Below are 8,368 nucleotides of genomic sequence, written 5' to 3'. Positions count from 1 at the left end.
CTCAAAAGCTTTGCTTAAAAAAAAACTTCAATTTATATAGCAAATCTAAATTTAATTCTCCCAGTAATAATGGTTAGGTAAATTAAACCTAATTTGAAAACTATTTTGAACTTTAGATAGACAAATTTCTGGATTCAATAGAAAATTATGTTATTTAACAACAGCATATTTAGATCTCGAATCAGTGACAATATCAAGTAGTAGTAGTTAGGAGTAGTAATAGTTGACGGGATATATATATTTGAAACGGCTCCTTCACTGAGTGATTATTAAATTTCTGAAATATTCTATGAAAATTATATATTCTCGCCGATGCTTGAACCTGAAATACAGCTATGAAATTTCTCTATGGCAAATTAGCTTTAATGAGGGAAAACTGTCTAATATTCAATGCAACGCAGAAGGCATCTTCTCTGTAAAAAACTCGATCCTATGTCGTAGGCCTACACAAAACACAGCGATCTTCAAAACAGCATTACCTCAAAGTTTGATAAGAAACTAACTAATAATGAAGAATAAACTTGATCCACTATTTTGACGTGTTTGCACAGACCATTTCCAAGCTTGTAGGTCAAACTAAATATGAAATTTGGGCATGAAAAATTCATTAGCTCTCATCCTTTCCCTCTAGACACGCAGTTGAATTTAGATTAAGTGATTCTTTTACACTTGGTGGGCCTATTAACGAAGTCCATTTTTCTTAGGAAAACGACTACAGTGACTTCATACAGAAATACTTAAAAGGTTTTCATACAGCAATGGAAGAGCGCTTCTTTTTAGAGCTACGGTCTCTATGATCTCAATACAAACAAGACATTGTTCTGTACGCAACTACAGTTATTCTCAAAATCTCCCAGTGTTCCAGATAAAAATGCTTACAGTATTTTTCTCAACTTGAGAAAATTATTTACTCCAGACCACAAACGTGGTGGGAAAATTATGAAACCGTAAATCTTTAAACATCTGAAAATGTTTAAGGTAAGAGATTGCTCTCAGTTTAGTTAGGAAAAAAATAATAATTAAGAGAAAGGGAAATGTTACATTAGGGGAAACTAGCTGAAAAGGCTCTAATTAGCAATACAGAAAAAATATAGGTTTCCCTAAGTCATAGAAATGAGAGAGATTTGTGCTGCAATAATTTGACGACCAAATCAATTTCGTTACTTTTAGTCCTAATAAAATATAAAGTTCAGTATAGGTAATGAACCGAGTTAATTATCTTTCAAGTTTAAAAGTAGCTGTAAATTTACTTATCCTCTGAATATGTAATCTAGAATAATTTAATGGTTAAATCTATTTGATGTAACGAAGTAATTCTTCAATTTCTAAGTATTCTAGTCCATGTTATCGGGTAGCCTGGCAAGTCAAAATGTCAAATACTACTCGTATATCGTATATCAGAACAGAAAGTAAACTCCAGTTATCGAGGAACCCTAACCGGTGATTCAAGAATGAATACTTAAATATTCAGTTATTTCTAAAATTTCGGCTATTTCCATTAACGCTTCCAAAAAAACTATATAGGAAAAGTTCAGGAAAAAGGAATACGAGGGTGGAGTTAGACAGCAAAATTATGCCTCTGAAATCGTCAATTCATAATTTTCACACCACAGCTTATGGTCTAGTAGCATCTAGTCACTCCTCTGAATAAGTTTGAAAGTCAAAATTTAGGCAGCTCTAACTAATGAGCATTTTGAATGATACGTTCGTAAAAAAAAAAAAGTTGAGTATATTTGAAGGTACAAATTTTTACAAATAAATTAAGCTTCAGAAACACAACTTTTGAATATTCTGCTCTAAAACGTGAATTTCTGACTATCAAACTTTCTCAGTTACAAACTTAAAACACACACACTGAATACAAACTCGAAGGTTTTCGGTATTCAGCTCAAAACTATAGATATGTCAGTATCAAACTAGACACAAACTCGAAAATCTCTTGGAATCTGCTAAATTTTATATTGGATTAATGCCATGGTGGGTCCTCTAAATGCCTTCATCAATAAGTGTTTAATCCAATCAATTATCTCAGATTGCGACACACTGGCATTTAAGCAGCTGATAATCACAGATTTTCAGATAACGACAAACTGAGGTTTGGATTATTCACAAAGGAGTAACCAGCATGGTTTCAATGTACTTTACAGCAATTTTGATGACCAAAATTAGAGTAAAATTAAAAAAAAAAAATACGAAGATTCGTCCAATTCTAGTTTTCAAGTGACCAAAATTGAAAATGGTGCACACAACAGCTGTCAGCTACTCTTGAATTCATATGAGCTGAAATGTAACGTTTCCAATTTGCTCTACGACAAAAATAAAAGGGTTTGTGGTTCTGAATGGGTAAAAATAAAATGCTTTGAAGATTAATCCCACTTAAATATGCTTTTTAGGATTCGCCTGCTGAATGTAATTATGAGAATGCTAGTTACTCTTAATAGTATATATAAGTATTATCAGGACACACTACTTATTCAAATCAAAAGGCATGCAAGGTTTAGTATATATCCCTAGTACTGAGGGATTCAAGCCATGACTTGGGCAATCTCTTGTACGTTCAGTGTAGTGTGACAAATTCGTTATTCTATGAGAGAAGATAAGTCCTTTCATGGTTAAACAGCACGAACTATAGAATTCGCCTTCTTTGGATTTATGAAGGGTAGAAAATGCGGTTTCTTCTTGAACAGCAAACTTGAAACGGCTCACGGTTATTCGGGATTTTGTAGTTACTAGGCTGTCACTGGGTTCTGGAAAGAAAATGAATGAATTTTAAAATAATTTACCAGAGATGGTACAAATTTCAAGTTATATCAATTTACTAACTTCAACCAGTTTTGGTGACAACTTTAAATTTCAACATTGAATTAATATCAGGCTGTTCCGAGGTGTGAATTTAGTCAAAGCATTAAAATTTGTTACAATCCTCGACTTTAAGTAAAATCTGTTTACAGTGTGCTTTAAATTTCTGTGTACCAGTATTTACGCTAATTTTCGCGACCTTTATTAATAACTTTAAGTCACGCGTAATCTTACTTTGCTCAAGATTCCTCGCGGAACAATTCACAAGCTAAGTCGGGTTTCAGTAACCAGCTGGTATCTACCAATTTGAAATAGTCTCAGACATAAGACATCCATAACTAATTTTCCATCACGTATTCGTCTCTCCATACCTAAAAAAAAAAAATTAAAAATTAGGTTAAAGGCATTCAGACTTCTGTAACTGTTACGTGAAATGTCAGATCTTGATCATAATGAAGCTCACTAACGCCAAGAGTTGAGCTTTGTTTAGACATCTCACACAGAAGAATGAGCTTTGCCTTAAATGGGTAAGCCAATGAGTAAGATCTCTAAAGTTGTGTACTATCTAAGAATAGGAAATCTAGTTGCTTTTAGAAACGAATTATTAGTTAATTACCTACCACTGTTTTCGAACTATTTCTGATGAATACAGCTGTTTCCTCAAGTCGTAGGCTTGTTACTGGATCTTGGTAAACTTTTATCTTGTTACTGCACAGCAATGAGCTCTTCTCTTGGGCTGTTACATTGTGTCTTCTCCACGCCCTGTAGTTGTATTTGGTCCTTGAAGTCCATCATGAAACTGTCCCTACGTTATATCTCTTCTTAATGTGGGCTTTCCTAGTCTGGGGTTCCAAAGACTATATTTGCTAGAAATTATTCTTTCAACCTTAACTGAGTCCCTTATTTCCCTGTCAGTCATGTATACCCTCAGCATTTGCATCTGAGCTGGGATTAGCCCATACTATCTAGTTATTCCTACTCTTCAGCGGATCACTTGATGGTTATGGTCATCTTTGTGTTTAGCTGGAGTACTTTTTATCTTTTTGAAGGCATGAGGTCTTTCGAGCCTAATGCATGACCTTTTCTAAAAAAAGCAGGAATAATGTACTCTTTAATATGGCATAAGTGGTCCAGGAAATGTTGGAGCGCCTTTTATGAGTGTTGTGTATCTACTTCTTCCCTAGCAGATAACGTATGGCGAGTACTACTGCATCTCCACAAATATTGCTGTGGGCCCCCTCCTACTTTTCTATCTGCAGTGTCCTAAATTTTCTTAACATCGTCAGTGATTCCTTCTCAGACCAAAGTTGTTTTGTGTAACAGGTGTCAGGGAAATCCAGTTCATGCATATCTTCCATTTCCTTGTTTTAACTCTTGTCCTAACCCATGGTAAGAGAGGGCCATGCCCAAGTAATTCCTACTCATTCTGTCCCTCATGTACATCATAATACTTGCTCTTTGTTTACTGGTTTGGATGGATGTCAGATCGTCTGGGATTGTTACCTTGCCTCACATATCTAATCAGAATAAGATCACTCTCATTCTCACCACTTGCAAAGGCTATTAGTTGCACATTTTGAAAGGGCTAAAACCGATCCACTTCTATGGAAATACCTTGGTTAGCTTCAGATATGAATAATTCCTTCATCATCGTTAACTTCCTAGTACATCACTGTGGCCTCTTACTGCTGTTACTTGACTGGGCTCGTTTTCCACCTATATAAAATTCAGTCCTGACGTGATTTCCTATTTATATTTTTTTTTACTACAAAAGGTCCATTTGCTGAAAACGTATAACTGTCAGTTTGGATAATAATGGTTTGATTGAATTAAGTTTGTGCTTGCCTTGCCATCACCGATATGACAGAATTTCAGTCTCAGGTTATTCAAGATCTGCTATTAGATGTCCACCAGCTTAAATAGGCAAAACCTGGCAGTTTTTCCTTATATACCACCAGAGACCTACTACTTCAAGTGTTACGTGTCTTCATTAGAGGTTGATTTGCCATTCACCATTGAAGCCTAGAAAGAAAAATTGATACATTAGCACAAAGGGTATAAAGATAAATTACTTTTCATGAAAATCCTAAAACCTCGGCTGGGAAGTGAACAATTCATTCGTCCTGATAAAAGTTAAGGGCGTGTCATATACTCCAACAATGTCGAACCTTTCTTTATAAAGGGATCTGAGTAAACTTTTACCTACATGATTTCGATTATCGTGAGCACTGCTCCATAGTCTTACCTCCGTTAAAGCTTGCCATCACGAGTAAGCCAGCTCTGAGTGACGAGTATCAATGGCGAGTATCAAGATTTTTAACAGTACAGTAAGTACTACGTTACGCAGTCATTTCAGAGCAGTAGAAAACTTTTTACTTTTACGAATTCACGAGTATACCTGGAAAGAAAGAAATCCATTGTTATCAACGAGTACAGTGTTGTATATGTCATTAGTCTAAGCGTTATGTCCCAAATGGTAGGCCTACCACACAATGAAGTTGAAAGTTACATGCGACGCCCAGCAGCTTAAATGTTAGTCTAAGCGCTATATTCGAAATGTTAGGCCTACTAAACTTACGCTAAAGTTATCAGCAACACTCAGAAGCTTAAATATGAATACATAAATTTACAATTGTTGCAGAGATGAATATGAATCAAGTACACAGATTTAGAATCTACCATATACCAGAATTCTGTACTTTATTTCCCATTGTTCTTTGCCTACCTCATAACTTAAAAGTCATAAAAATTAAGGAATAAGGGAAGAAGATGTAGTTGGCTAAATCATTCAACCCTCCACTTTTTATTATTGTTGTTATTCAGATGATGAACCCTATTCATGTAGAACAAGCTCACCACCAGGTCCACTGACTTGAAATTCAAGCTTCCAAAGACATGGTCTTCATTTGAAAGAAGTAACAAAAGGTGATAGGAAATACAGCAAGAAGAGACCAGTTATTAGAAAAGACTAAAAAAATAAAGATAAAAATGTAGGTAAATTATTAAAATACAAGGAGAATTGTAGCTGAATAACACGCAATACATTTCATTCCAACAATACTCAGGAAAATCGATCCAGGAAATCATGAATTATACATGGTTACTGACAATTATTCCTAGCCATAGTCGAACTGAATGGTTAACACTCATGTATGACATTTTGAGTATATTTTTGATAATTAAAACGGACAGCAGTACAATGAAAAATCAGCTTGGTTAAATTGCAGACTACTATCGTGCCCCTTTGGTTTGGTAACTACCAGTTTACGTGCAAAATGGACGCGTTTAGTACCAGCTCCTTGGAGATGAACGTGAAAATTTAAGCAACAGATGGTACGTACCATAAAAAAAAAACAAGCACAAACAAAAGGCAGTAAATATTCCCATAGGCTACTGGATTTACCGTCAGTTTTACTGAATGTTTAAACAACATATTTGCTGCTAATTTAGGCCTGATTTAACAAGTTCAACAAGGTTGGCAACCATACGGGAGAGACTCAAACTAAAATCAGAATTTAATCTACGATTCCAAGCGCGGTTTCAAATGACCTGTAATCTGGACGAAGGTAAGTTCCAACACCCACTCCATAATATGGAACATGGCAGTTTTATTGGCATTTAAACATATAATAATCATATTCGTAAAACTTGAGCTACATGTTAAAAGATCGACAACCTAGGCGTTGGATTCTTGGCAATATTTACCCAACGAAAGTGGGGTGGGCGGGGTGTTTAACTGCCAGATGTGCATGTTCCGTGTTCCGCTTGTTTTATGCCCACGCCGCTTATGACCGGCGAAGGGCCCTTTTTTTCCTCACACCGTTGGACTTTGGGACAGTCTCCCTGAGAAGGATGTGTAATTGGAACCTCAAAAATACAAGCAAAAAAGCAATCCATTACTACCTTTAAAAAATTCTCCTTGTATTCTAATTACATTTTTATCTGCTTATTTACTTATTTTTTTCCCACTTTCTAATGACTGATCTCTCATCCCTGTATGTCCCATTTCCTTCTGTTACTTCTTTCAGATGACCACCCACATTCTTTGGAAACTCGAATTTCAAGTCAATGACGTTGTGGGCTTGTTCCATTAGAATAGGGTTCACAATAATAATAATAATAATAATAATAATAATAATAATAATAATAATAATAATAATAATAATAATAATAATAATACAGGGCTTTCCATATACGAACCTATTTCAAATAAACTTGCAAACAAACAATGCAGCAACAAACAATGATCTATCACAGTTTTATCAACGACGGCATGAAATAAAATTTAGGAGAAACTTGTCTTACGGACGGAGCTGGGTACACACGAACTTTACCTCAGGCAGTTTTACTGGATATTCGCAATCCATATTTTTTATAGACAGTAACTGACAACTTACCCTAAATGTAATGGTCTTTAACCAAACCAGGACGTATATACTTTTAAACAGAGCCGAATTCGAAGAAAAAAGCATGTCATACTTGAGCATGAATTTTGGGATTAAATTTCTGAAAGTTGAGGCAGACAAGCCTTGCTTTTCGCCAGTGAAAAGGTGTCCTGGTGTTGACCTCAGGGCTGTAACCACCGAGGGAATAAAAATACCTTTTCGGTAGTTTTTTTTTAAAAGTCTGCTCGCCAAACTGACTTCAAGTCCATTACCTTACAGTAATCACTCTGCCTATGGTAGTACTACTAATGTTTGGAGATTTCTTACTTTACTGTTCGTTCAACGAATAATTAATAAAACTTCAAGAGTAAGAGAACGAAATTTAAGAGGTCAAGTCCTCATACAAAACTCAAAATTGATAAAAATTCCCATTTAAGTAACTATTTAAACAGTACAAAGATGACAGAAAAATATACAGTATATGGTATGCGTTTTGTAAAACTAAGCTACATTGAAAATACGCCGCGAACGTTATAACAACCTTTAAAACTTAGAAATGGAGTGACTTTTGATTAGAAATGATTACAATAATTATATTTTCCCTTTTCAGAACGATGTATCAACAAGTAGCTTCCCACTGCAATGAGGCATCAACGTCCACACACAACCCGTAACTTAAAACCGTGTTCAGTACCAGCCCCTCGGGGATGAAAGCAAAAATAAACAAAAGACAGCAAATCTGAAATGATCTTGGTATCTCTCAAATAATCTTCGTAAATTTCTTATATGATCTCACACGTAATGCATTATATACACACTTTTCTATATTCAATAAAAAATTTCGATCAATAAACGATAACACTTCTGTACTTGCCGTTAAATCTTCCAATATTTCTGATTCACCAACACTTTATATTTGTGTGTGTGTATATATATATATATATATATATATATATATATATATATATATATATATATATATATATATATATATATATATATATATATATATATATATATATATATATATATATATATATATATATATATATATATATATATATATATATATATATATATATATATATATATATATATATATATATATATAATATATATATATATATATATATATATATATATATATATATATATATATATATATATTATGTTAAAGTCCTCCT

General features: G+C 34.1%; 1 long non-coding RNA gene across 1 annotated transcript in view; it reads right to left on the bottom strand.

The window, feature by feature from the left end:
* Positions 1–496: 496 nt before the first annotated feature.
* LOC136829441 (uncharacterized) overlaps positions 497–8,368 on the bottom strand; it is a 13,896-nt gene continuing 6,024 nt past the window's right edge. The window contains exons 2-5 of the long non-coding RNA XR_010850386.1: positions 5,045–5,197; positions 3,420–4,821; positions 3,034–3,170; positions 497–2,747 (exon numbers count right to left, since the gene is read on the bottom strand). This is a non-coding gene — a long non-coding RNA (uncharacterized lncRNA). The remainder of the gene's footprint in view (positions 2,748–3,033; positions 3,171–3,419; positions 4,822–5,044; positions 5,198–8,368) is intronic.

Source organism: Macrobrachium rosenbergii, chromosome 44 (assembly GCF_040412425.1).
Source record: "Macrobrachium rosenbergii isolate ZJJX-2024 chromosome 44, ASM4041242v1, whole genome shotgun sequence".
NCBI classification, from domain to species: domain Eukaryota; kingdom Metazoa; phylum Arthropoda; class Malacostraca; order Decapoda; family Palaemonidae; genus Macrobrachium; species Macrobrachium rosenbergii.
The sequence above is the reverse complement of the archived record's forward strand: the minus strand, read 5'-3'. Positions and strand labels throughout refer to the sequence as shown.